The sequence below is a fragment of the Glycine soja genome, chromosome 13 (assembly GCF_004193775.1).
Source record: "Glycine soja cultivar W05 chromosome 13, ASM419377v2, whole genome shotgun sequence".
Taxonomy (NCBI): domain Eukaryota; kingdom Viridiplantae; phylum Streptophyta; class Magnoliopsida; order Fabales; family Fabaceae; genus Glycine; species Glycine soja.
The window spans coordinates 23,349,043-23,362,375 of NC_041014.1; the positions used below are offsets into that span (position 1 = coordinate 23,349,043).

At 33.7% G+C, this 13,333-nt stretch overlaps 1 long non-coding RNA gene across 1 annotated transcript; it reads left to right on the forward strand.

The window, feature by feature from the left end:
* Window positions 1–5,280: 5,280 nt before the first annotated feature.
* LOC114382168 lies at window positions 5,281–12,591 on the forward strand. The gene is made up of 3 exons (XR_003660191.1): window positions 5,281–5,423; window positions 6,104–6,162; window positions 11,846–12,591. It is a non-coding gene; the product is annotated as an uncharacterized LOC114382168 (long non-coding RNA).
* The last annotated feature ends 742 nt before the right edge of the window (window positions 12,592–13,333 follow it).

Here is a 13,333-nt window from a genome sequence, read left to right on the forward strand (position 1 = left end):
CTAATTCCAAAATATGTAGTTCCATGTTGAAAGGCATTAATGACATAATCAACTTGTATTTGAGCCAACCGGGTTTTGAATCGAATGCCACCCTAATTGAATCTTGGTTTGCCATATGGTAAGTGACTAGTCCCTTTTACTAGGCCACCTTAACACCGCATGGTAATCCTTATCCCATTTGATTTGCAAGGTTCCAAGACAATGAATACAAGGATTCCAAACTGGAGGTTAAGATTTCTCCAAATAATTGAAGTGTAATAACTGATATAACAATAACCTAACTCGGGAAGAAATAGATCACAGTTACCTGAGTACAAATTTGTACAGTCTTGACATGGGTTTTGGTTTGGTTCCCATGTTATGTTATCTTCTCTTTTGATTTTTGATTATATATATATATATATATATATATATATATATAAATTGGACATAAAATCCATTCACTTTTATGTTTTGTTAAATTAATTGTAGGGATGTTGATGTAATTAAGTATTCCATATTTTTTAAAAATAAAAAGAAACTTATTTATCTCTTCCCACTCATTTGTCTCTTCTCTCCCATTTATCATATCAAACCATTATAGTTACCGTTCTCTCTCCTCAATTGCTTTCTCCGGTGACAGAACATATGCCAAGAATGTAAAACACCGTTGTAGCAATAATTAGGAATAATACAAATGTTTTCTAAAAAAATAGGAACAACACAAATGTAAAAACTACTTTAACAATAGAGATAAGAAATGCACCAAGTGTTGAACGGAAGAAATAAATATTCTATATGAACAAAGTTATGCGGTTTCATCATCTTCCACCCGAAAAAAAACTTGACCTCTTGGCAATTACCGCGTCCAAGGACACAGTGTGGGTGGAAGCATCGTTGCCATCACCGTAGGAGGAAGTGATGGAGGAGTGTGATCGTCCCTTCACCGTGGATTTGCAGAGGGAGCACTGATTTAGAGAGGAGAAAGAAATGAGAAGGGAGGAGAGAGAAATCTGTTGTTTTATTTGTTTTTCTCTTACAAATATTAAATACTTAATTACATTTACACCCTTATAATTAATTTATTATAACAAAAAGGTGAATGGATTTTCTTTCCAATTTTTTGGATGTACAATACTAATTTACTCTAACGTGAGAGTATATTAGGAATCCACATATATATATATATATATATATATATTCTGAGGGTTGTTGGCAGAGGATCAATATGGAGAAGGGTATCAATATAGTTAGGATACTTCTATCTATTGTGTTATCCTCAACTCTTCCTAAAAAAAAAATTGGGAAGAGAAAAGTTTAAGAACATCTATTATAAACATACCGATAAATTAAAACCTTAGTAGAAGAGCACTCAATTTTCAGGGATGAATCAGCGTTGTTTACATGAATATAGTGAAGAGGAGAAAAATGACAAACAGTATAATATTATTTGTGACAGGCCAAGTAATGAGCATCATACCAATGGGATTGATGACAATTCACTTGTAGATACCAGACACGATTGTCCAACACCAACAGCACCTTCACCATAGCCTCGCACACTACTGGGACCACCGACTGCAAATGCTTGATATGGAGCAAAGGACCCCATAACTGTTCCACCACTCATCCTGTCAGAAAATCAAGATTGTAAAATTAAGATGATCATGAAATTTGAAATGCATAAATACGATCTCAAGTGCTTCTGTTTTTGCCATTCACTTTAGAATATTTTATTTATCACTTTATATTAACCATTCTATTGCTTCTTAATAAAAAAAGATTATTCTATTGTTTCCGTCTTTCATGAGAAATTATTAATTATAAGGTTAGCTTGATGTGAAAAGAGAAGTAAGTGGATTTGAACCTCTCTACTAACATCCTAACAAAATCTAACCATTAACATTTGATAAAAAGAAAATTAAGTTATCGTCTGAAACTACTAAGTGTTCATAGTTCCTGTCAAATTCTATTTTCAAGTTTTATTAAAAAAAATTAATAACACTTAATATATATATATATATATATATATATATATATATATATATTATATGAAGATTGGTTGGGATAATAGTAATCTTAGATCAATCTATTAATTTCACTATAAGTCTTGACGAATATAATATTGCACCATAACAACTTGTTGAACACATAATTAAACTTCTCCCAGTCATTTACCTAGTGGATAAGGCAGTAATGCATGATAAGCACTGAACGTGGAAATAGAACTAACCGTGAGAAGAAAAATGCTGGTCCAAGTTTGATTCCTCTTGCAGCAGAAGCTTCAAACCATTAGTAGGTTAGCGAGGTGGGTGGAATTGGAGTCCCTAGTTCCATCTGGACACTAAATAACTGAACACAAACAAATAGTTATAAATTGAATATTACTTGCCCATAAATAATAGCATCTTCTCCGAAAGTTAGTTTTAATTTTTCTATAAGCAATTTTTAACTTATATGAAAGAAAAATTTACTTAATTTTTCTTCTTCTTGTAGGAAAGTTCATCCAAACAATTTTCAGGACTTTAATTTCTCACTTTTGGATTATCCAATGAAGTTAACTTACGTTAGTAAAGCCGTGATCACTTTCATCTTCATAACGACATTCTTGACTAATCACTATCATGTTGTCAGATGGACCTCCACTAGGTCGAATTTAAAAATGTGGTAAGTCAAAATTATTCATAAAGGTCAATTTAATTTCTGAGAACTGAATCGAATAAATTAAATTTCATCAACCTGCTAGTCAGTTGAAAACCATCTCGATCCGTGCTTATAGAGCGTCCTCCGTGGTGCGTAAAGTGAAAACGCTGCACAATTGATCGTAGTATCATTTTTCCAACCCAACAAACATGACCAAGAATATTCTCTACATTAGAGAAAGGCATGCATGTGGAACTTAATTCAATTTAAATGCACAATATATATATATGCTTTTTTTCCTTGACCCTTAGATTAAGCAGAAAAACTAATATGGAGTTTGACTAACACATAAATAAAGTATTACTAAAAATTGTTCTCGTCAAGAATTAATCATAATATTTAAACCAACATTAACTTATAACTCCGCCAACCTTAAAGTATACACCGGTTGCTTTGGCTTTGGTCGAATAAGATTCTGAAGGCACAATGTAATCAAACCCATCGACAACTCGGACAACCTTACACCTCGACTAAGGGAATGTGAAAAATTGTTCATGGGAATTCCATGGACTCCAACCTCGGGCGAAACTGAATGCTATCAAGGAAAAATATTAAATAAATTTTACTATATTTAAAGTTAGTTTATTTATAAGTTAACAATAAGCTTTTAGAAAATTTAACAAGGAGAATTTTTATAAACCAGCCTATGTTTTAACTTATGAACAAACTTATTTCTTTTTTATGGAATGGAAGTAACTCAATTAACAACATATACTACCTTCATGAGAAAGAATTGGTGTTTTTTTTAACTCGCATAATATATGTTTTGGGAGGTACAAATAACTTTAATATGACTAAGTTCCATCTGAGAATTAGTTTCATAATCAATTCAAATGATCCAAGCTTATAAGATACATTAGTTATCAGTGAAAAGTCTAATAATGTCTTAATTACGATAGTTACCAAATGAAAACTTATTTCTTTTTCTATAAGTGCAAATGAAAAGATTTATTCAACAGGCTAGAATGCAACAGTACAAACCTTAATAGTTAAAGACAGGGGACCAAGATGTAGAGGTCTATGGTACCTATTCGTGACCAATATGTCTGAATCATGCAGCCCCTTGTGCCACGACATATAGCAAATCTCTGTAATAAAATAGGCTAGGGTGCTTCAAGCGAAGGCTGCATTGAAGAATGAAATTGAAATAATTGGTTATATATATGTACACTAATTACAGCTACGTACCCAATTTGATGATGTAACCGTGAATAGAAAATTTAGAAACCAAACCAAATCGTGTACCTGCCAGTAGCCATAGAAACCAGAATGCTTGATAGCCTGTTGGAGTTCATGAAAAACATCCTCAGAGAATATATAACTCAACCAAAACATTCCAACGTAGGTATTGAAACATAGATATTCTCAAAAACCTGCGAGGGGAGAACATGCAAGAACTACATAGCTTTCGAGTGAAATCAACTCCAACGTCGAGCTTTGCTGTCATGCACAAAATTTCATAGTGAATGCAATTACTTGGTAACGAATTAATGATATGCAAAGTTAAGTAATTAACCAATTAATTAGACATGAACTAAAAGAAAATGACAAATAAATTAGAACATCTTCCAACATGGATACTTTTGTTTGCTCCCATTTCTGAGGGAGCTATAGACTAGTTCGGTTCAAGAACTGAAAGAAAGAATAGGAAACGATGATGTACAACAAAGTTTAATTTCGTAATTTGGCAGCAAGCTAGGCAACGTGTACATATCTGTTAATGAGAGAAAATGCTATATGTTTCCAAGCTATGTTTACAACAAAGGTGGAGGTTCCAAGCTTTCTAGCTTTGACATTCTTTGTTTGACATAGATGATGAGGAGTTTTGTAACCACGTTGCTTCCTCATTAGTCTTTACCTCGTTAATGAGAGAATTAATATGCTATATGTTTCCGATTATATAATATTATGATCAGTTTTATTATTATTTTTCCTTATTATGATGAGTTTTATATTATATTATAAACTTAAATATATTTTTAATTCTTTAAATTTGATTAATTATTTTTTTATCCTTCAAAGAAATTTTTGTTCCTTTAAATTTTTGAAAAGTTATTTTTAGTTGCTTTATTTCTTTACACTAATATCATAATTTGTAGCTGTTTTTCATCTTGAATTTTTTAAATTTAATTTTTTAAAAATAATTTGTGACAATTTAAATTTATCAAAATACATAAAAAAATCAACACAATTCAACATTTATATTTTTTGTTATTCTTCTTAAAAACTGTCAAAAATATGTAAAATAAAAATGACTACAAATTTGCCTTAGTAAAATATTTTGGTGATTTAAAATTGTGAGAAATTATTTTTTAAAAAATTAAATTAAAATATTTATTTTGGAGTTAAAAATGATCATAAATTATAAAATTATAAAGATAATGAATAAAGATGAATTAAAAAAAATTTAAAAGATAATAAAAACAATTTTATTTTTTGAAGAAAAAAATAATAATTACTTAAAATTAATTAAAAGATTAAAAATATATTTAAATCTAAATCCAGTAAGTTTAAGAAGTTACTTTCAATCTAAATCCATCTTCTTATTTTAAACCAATGACTTAGATTAATTCATTAAATCCCAATCCCATCACCTGACCTCCTTTCATCACTGACCAGTGCTTTCTCATTCTCTGTCTCGCGATAATTACTGCCACTCTTTGTTGCCATTTTTGCTGTGCCTACCAATCTAAGACGCCACCACTCAGTCTGCTTTGCCGTCGTGGTCATTCTTGTTCATGGTCTGTTCATTACGACTTTTTTAAATTTTGTCTTAATGTATACTGGGTGTGATTGGAATATGTAACAACTCTAATGAATAATAGGCTTTGTTCATTTGCACATGAGCTGTTTGTTATAAAATCTGAATGTTCATTCACTGCTATTTTTACGTGTCTGATGTGAAATTAAACACAACTGCCATCTTGTTGGATGAAAGTGAATGAAGGTGCCTTATTTGAAATCTATCTAGGAGGTTATTTTGTCAACTTTGTTGTTTTATTTTTGCCTAACCTTGTGTCACTTTATATAAGAATCCTGAGATAATGTTTGTTACACCAAATTTACACGTTAATTATCAGATGAAATTGTTTTCATTAAAAGGAGTCTGCTTACAAAGGGACCAAGGTACGCTAAAAACGTTGCATGCTTGTCCATCAACTGTGAATTGACCAAAATACCTTCTCTATATATTATTTATATTCGGTTAATACTTAATATTAGTCTCTTGCCATTGTAAGCATCCTGTTACAAGATGATATTATATTTGAGACTTGGACATCAATTCCATCATTATTGTTAATTTTAAGATCTGTTGTGGAATGTTGATTTTGAGATTGAGTTTCTTTCAGATATGGATATTATCTTATATCCCAGTTGATTTTCTCGCAAGGCTTCACTCTGTTCTTTTTTTTCTTGCAAGGTTTCCAGCAGATTTTGAGATATTTACAAGGCACTCAAAATCTGGGAATTCTATTAAGGGTGGTGTTGACTCATTGGCAAGTGCACCAAATCGTGACAAGCAGTAAAGTTCTCGGAAGTCCGAGTGTCGAATCCACAGGGACTTTGTTTGTACTTAGATTAATGCAAATCCAATTTAAAAGCAAGAGATAAGAAATTTAAAATAAAAGATAAAGAAAGATAGAAGATAAGGTAAAGAAAAGATAAAAGATTTAAAGATAAAATTAGAAGATAAAAGAATTAAAGATAAAATTAAAAGATAAAGAAAAAGATAAAAGATAAGAAAGATAAAAGATTTAGATAAAAGATAAAGATAAAGTCAAGATAAGATAATGTTGGGAACTGACTTGCCTAGTCTGCCTAAAATGTATGAGTTTATGATTTTTTCTTTACCAATTCAGGTGATTTTATCTCACCCACATCTATTCATTTACTTGTCCCTGATGTCTCACGATGACAAGCCTATTTTACCTATCTATCCTCCAAATGCCTTTGCAAAGACTCAATAGATAAAATGCATGAAGTTCTAATTCTAGATGTTTACTTTGACGCATGGGCATAATGCAATCACTCTATGCCTAGCAATGATTTTATTATGATATCTTTTCTTCTTGTTCTATTAGAAGTTATCCTCTCCCGAGCGTCTAACCCCTAAAACTAATGCATGCATATCTTCTTTAAATCTTATTTAGAAGTTACCCACTCCCGAGCATCTAACTCCTAACAGAGTATAAAGATGAGTATGCAAGATAAAAACAGAAAAGAAAATAGGAAAGAAAAACCTGGTATTGCATTGATAAATAGTGAAGAGTACATCATACATCACATTGGCTTCTAGGCCTGTCAGGCCTTAACTAAGGGGGTTTAGCCACTCATGGCCATTGAGGGCTTTACAATGAGAATGGGTGAAAGAAAGAAAGGGAGTAAATGAAACCCCTAGGAGAGGGGGTTCTGTCGTGGTGTCTTCTGTCCCTTGGACTGACTCTCTATTTATAGCTGCTGAAGTGGGTTTTGGGCCTTCGTAGGCGTGCTCAGCGCGACACCCCCTCGCTCAGCGCGTGTAGATCGCGCGCTTAGCACGCATGTTGCAGGCTTAGCGCGTGCTTCTGTTAGATCGCGGGCTTAGCGCACATGTTGCAGGCTTAGCGCGCACTTCTGTTGGATCATGGGCTTAGCGCGTGACGCGCGCTCAGCGCACGTATTGGGCTGGGCCTGCTTCAGATTTTCTTCTTTTCTTCAATTTTTCTGGCCTTTTTGCTTGTTACACCTCCAGTTTTTATATCTGCAGCCAAAATTCAACAAAACATCAATTCTTTAATATTTAAGCGCAAATAACTGCTAAATAATTATTTTTAAAGACAATTTTTCCTTATTTTCTATTATCAAAATACAATTATTTAGCAATTATCAAAATCCCCCAAATTAAAACTTTGCTTGTCCCCAAGCAAATCAAATTAAAAGCAGACTCCGAATGCTTCAACACTTTCAATGGCTACAATTTCTCAGATTCCTCCAACTGGTCCTTTCCGCATTTGTCATAATCTCACAATGGAAGCATAAATTACATCAAGATGAAATTGGTTAGTATCGGAAATCAATCAAGTTGGTTTGCCTCACTTTCCTCACAAGGTTAGTGTTTATCTCTACGCACAAGTGTCTGGGATGAGTGTTTAAAATTTATAAGTGTCTGGGATGAGTGTTTAAAATTTATACGACCTGCAATTAAGATTCCCAAATTTGCACTTCATCTCAGTTAAAGTTATTCTTACTTACATTTGGTGGATCACTAAGGACTTTTATTGGCTTGTAATGGGGCCTGGCTAGACAAGAAATCATGGTTTTTCTGGGATTTCAAACTTAAGGTTATAAGAGAGCATTCATCCTAGAAAAACTTATACTTAGCCTAGGCTTTATTTGTTTTTCAGCCTTAACACATATGCAATCTATTTTTCTTATTTCCAACCTTAGCACTTATGGCACCTCTTTTTTTTTTTTTTTGCCCTTATTTTCTTTTTCTTTTTTTTTTTTTTGGAAAGAGACTTTGGGCTTACAAGTTTTTTTTTTTTTTTTGGTGCCTTATTATGTGCTACTTTTACATTCCCTAGACCATCTTCATTCTACCCATCCCCCAAATTAGGGGTTTATTATGACTAAAACCTTTATGCTCTCTTAAAACCCTAAAATAAGGTTAGAGATATCACAATTAGGCTCAGGGGTTTTATTTAAAAATAATAATTACTAATTTTGGCTCAATAAGGGTGCAAGGGATAAATTTCATCACAGGTTGGCTTTTTGGCTATGTGGCTAAAATAAAAAAAGAAACATGGCCTTGATCATATCCACCTTATGTAAATAATCTAACAGTCTAAGAATGATGCAAAATTAGGAATTTAAAAACAGACGTTCTCTCATAATTAAGTTCACACAACTCTCCGGGACAAGATAAAGTTATCGGCTTACCGGAACGTGATCTTTTTCCATCAAGCTAACCTTTTCTCTCTTTGTGATTCATGTCTCACTGTTTGACTGACTCTTGCTTCCAGAAAACCAGTATTTTCACAATTGTCATGTAGCATTTCAAGTGTTGAATCCTTCAGAAAAAGCCTAAATAGTGACTTCACAGATATCATGCAATTTTTATTCAATGACTAAATTTAAACTACTGAAATTAAAATGCATAAAATCATAAGTAAAGAAAAGAAATAACACAACTACCCCAAAAAAAAACAACTGCAACTAACTAAAGAAAGATAGGGTAAGAAATCCTGGGTTGCCTCCCAGTAAGCGCTTCTTTAACGTCATTAGCTTGACGAGTCAAATGCCTTCAAGGTGGCATGAAGGTCACAAAGAACACATCTTCCTTGCATTTTCGCCTCTTAGCTAGAGACGCCATGAAACTCATGTATGTTGGAAACACCTTCCATATTGTAGCAAGAAAAGTGCTGGTGGTCAAGGAGGGAAGGACACTTAAGGATTTATCATGTTTTCCATGTCTTTCTTCCTTGACAATCAGTTGATGAGGAGTGGTATTGACTTGGAAAATACTTTCTTGTTGAATTTTTACTTGTGAGTACTTCTCCCATTGTTGTGCTTTCTCCTCATTTCTTTCTATCTCTTCCTTCTTTTCTTCTTCCACATCTTCCTCAGTTAAAATTACCTTGCACTCCTTTTTGGGCTTCATCTCAGTATTTACAGTAAAGGTTTTGGTGGGCCTTTCAGCAACTAGCTTAGCTAATTGTACTTCCAGATTTCTGATTGCTGCATCAGTGCTCTTCTGATGTGACCTTGTTTCCTGCATGAATTGTACCAGCAATTCTTCTAGCCTACTGCTTTCTTCCTGTGGCCTGGGCTCTTGGTCGCATAGAATGACATAATCATTGGCCGCCATATTCTCTATTAGCTCAATAGCTTCTTCTGGAGTCTTTAACTTGATCTTCCCACCGGCTGAGGCGTCAAGGAGTTGCTTGGAATGGGGTTGCAAGCCATCAATAAAGATGTTGAGCTGGACTGGCTCACTAAACCCGTGTGTAGGAGTATTCCAAAGTAACCCATGAAAGCGATCAAGGGCTTCACTCAATGATTCATGAGGGTGTTGGTGGAAGGATGAGATTTCAAACTTTCCCCCAATGGTCTTGGACTCTGGGAAATATTTCTTCAAGAACTTCTCCACCACCTCGTTCCATGTCCGCAGGCTATTCCCCTTAAACGAGCGAAGCCATGTTCTTGCTTCACCGGCCAAGGAAAAACAAAATAAGTCAAGGTGGATGGCATCTTCAGGCACTCCTACTATCTTCACCGTGTTGCAAATGTCGATGTATGTGGCCAGGTGTGCGTATGGATCTTCAGTTGGTAGGCCGTAAAATAGATTCCCTTGAATCAGCTGGATCAAGGAATATGGATATGAGAAGTTGGCCGTCTGCACCTTTGGTCTAGCTATGCTGGTGAAGTACTGAGGTATAATAGGGCTAGAGTAGTCCTCTAGCGTCATTCTCTGTGGATGATTTTCTGTCATGATGAGTTCTTCGAAGAAGGAGTGTGCACTGTTAACAAAAGAAATAACTACCGTGCACGTTATCACAGAATAAATACTTTTTTTTTATTTTTAAAAAAAGAAAAGAATAAAGAATGAGTAAAGGGAAAAAAAATTGAAAAATAAAACAAAGTAGCTAAAATAAATAATAGATAAAAAAAAGAAGAAAAAAAACAAAACAAATAAAATAAAAATAAAAAATAGAAAGTGAAAACTAATTGCTTACAAATTGGAATATGCAATTAATCAAGTACGAAAAACAAAGTCCCCGGCAACGGCGCCAAAAACTTGTTAACTCGTTGGCAAGTGCACCAAATCGTGACAAGCAGTAAAGTTCTCGGAAGTCCGAGTGTCGAATCCACAGGGACTTTGTTTGTACTTAGATTAATGCAAATCCAATTTAAAAGCAAGAGATAAGAAATTTAAAATAAAAGATAAAGAAAGATAGAAGATAAGGTAAAGAAAAGATAAAAGATTTAAAGATAAAATTAGAAGATAAAAGAATTAAAGATAAAATTAAAAGATAAAGAAAAAGATAAAAGATAAGAAAGATAAAAGATTTAGATAAAAGATAAAGATAAAGTCAAGATAAGATAATGTTGGGAACTGACTTGCCTAGTCTGCCTAAAATGTATGAGTTTATGATTTTTTCTTTACCAATTCAGGTGATTTTATCCCACCCACATCTATTCATTTACTTGTCCCTGATGCCTCACGATGACAAGCCTATTTTACCTATCTATCCTCCAAATGCCTTTGCAAAGACTCAATAGATAAAATGCATGAAGTTCTAATTCTAGATGTTTACTTTGACGCATGGGCATAATGCAATCACTCTATGCCTAGCAATGATTTTATTATGATATCTTTTCTTCTTGTTCTATTAGAAGTTATCCTCTCCCGAGCGTCTAACCCCTAAAACTAATGCATGCATATCTTCTTTAAATCTTATTTAGAAGTTACCCTCTCCCGAGCATCTAACTCCTAACAGAGTATAAAGATGAGTATGCAAGATAAAAACAGAAAAGAAAATAGGAAAGAAAAACCTGGTATTGCATTGATAAATAGTGAAGAGTACATCATACATCACATTGGCTTCTAGGCCTGTCAGGCCTTAACTAAGGGGGTTTAGCCACTCATGGCCATTGAGGGCTTTACAATGAGAATGGGTGAAAGAAAGAAAGGGAGTAAATGAAACCCCTAGGAGAGGGGTTCTGTCGTGGTGTCTTCTGTCCCTTGGACTGACTCTCTATTTATAGCTGCTGAAGTGGGTTTTGGGCCTTCGTAGGCGTGCTCAGCGCGACACCCCCTCGCTCAGCGCGTGTAGATCACGCGCTTAGCACGCATGTTGCAGGCTTAGCGCGTGCTTCTGTTAGATCGCGGGCTTAGCGCACATGTTGCAGGCTTAGCGCGCACTTCTGTTGGATCATGGGCTTAGCGCGTGACGCGCGCTCAGCGCACGTATTGGGCTGGGCCTGCTTCAGATTTTCTTCTTTTCTTCAATTTTTCTGGCCTTTTTGCTTATTACACCTCCAGTTTTTATATCTGTAGCCAAAATTCAACAAAACATCAATTCTTTAATATTTAAGCGCAAATAACTGCTAAATAATTATTTTTAAAGACAATTTTTCCTTATTTTCTATTATCAAAATACAATTATTTAGCAATTATCAGGTGGAGGAAATGAAGAATTAATTGCTTATACTGGCAGTGATTATGCAGGGGATCTTGTTGGCAGGAGGAGTGATCTCTTGGTGTTAAAGAAACAATCTGTGGTCAATGTGTTTATAGCAGCTGCTTTATGTGTGTGTTAATGTGTTTGGCTAAGAAGAATTCTAGAGCATCCAGATCACTGTCAGGAAGGTGCTACTGTGATGTTTTGTGATAATGTCTCTACAATTAAGTTATTCAAAAATCCAGTTTTACATGGAAGAAGTAAACACATGTTGGGTTTCATTTCTTAAGAAACTTATGTAATGATGGTGTTATTGAGTTAAATTATTGCTACAAGAGATCAGCTATCAGCCATCATGACTCATGACAAAGCCACTTAAAGTTGAAGTTTTTTAGCAGCTACGAAGTGCTTTGGGCTTGCTTGAGGATTCTGAAAGAAATTGTTGCAAGGAGCATGCAATTTAAGGGAGGGATTGTAGACTGAGTCAAATATTTTGTTTTCTGTTTTATATATTTATCTGATTTTGTTGCTGTTTTTATTCGGTTACCCATGTTTAGGATTATGTTGTTAGCACGTGGTGGAATATTTAGCTGATTTTTAGGAGTTCCGTTGTAGTGCTAAGTCTATATACAGAGAAAAAATTGTACAACAAATGTTTTGACTCTTCATAGCCAAAGCTAAGGTAGCATAACAACTGGAACTATATTTTTCTGAATGATGAAGAAGAACTGGCTTTTAAAACAGAGAAAAAGAGTTGTTCTTTTTTTTTTTTTTTTTTCCCTTATCTCACATAGAACTGATCCGATATTTCCACTTTTCTAAAGGAACCTTTTCATTTTTTTTTCCAATCAAAACTATTCGGATAAGTGAGAATTTAAATATGAACGTTACTTTCTATTAAAAACTATGATATATGGAGGGAGAAAATGTAGCAACTGGAAGTCACTTTTAAACGGTTTTAAATTTGTAAACAATAAAATAAGAATTATGAGATAAAATCTTAGCTAATACACACTTCTAAAAACAATTCAAATCTTCTAAAGACTCAGTGAAATATTTTAAACTCAATAATCAACCGAACAAGGCTCCAGTTTGATCTATATTCAACAATTGATAGCATCTCTGTTTACATGGAAGCCACATGGTTTGAATTGAAGAAGAGAAAGGCAGGATATGAGAATCTAATAATAACTAAAAATATAATGAAACATGATAGCATCTCTGTTTAATTTTATACCAGACAAGTAAAAATAGCCATGAATGAACATTCAGGATTTATAGCAAATAGTTCATGTGCAAATGAACAAAGCCTATATTATTCATAAAAAATTCAGACTTATTACACACCGTTCATTTTTGTCCTCATCAATTAATTTCTTTTTGAAAAATAAAAGTATTTTATCATAGGTCTTAAATATAACACTTTACATGAGAAGAAGTAAAAATTCTTATAGTTTGGACCAATACAGGATTAAATTAAAGTTATT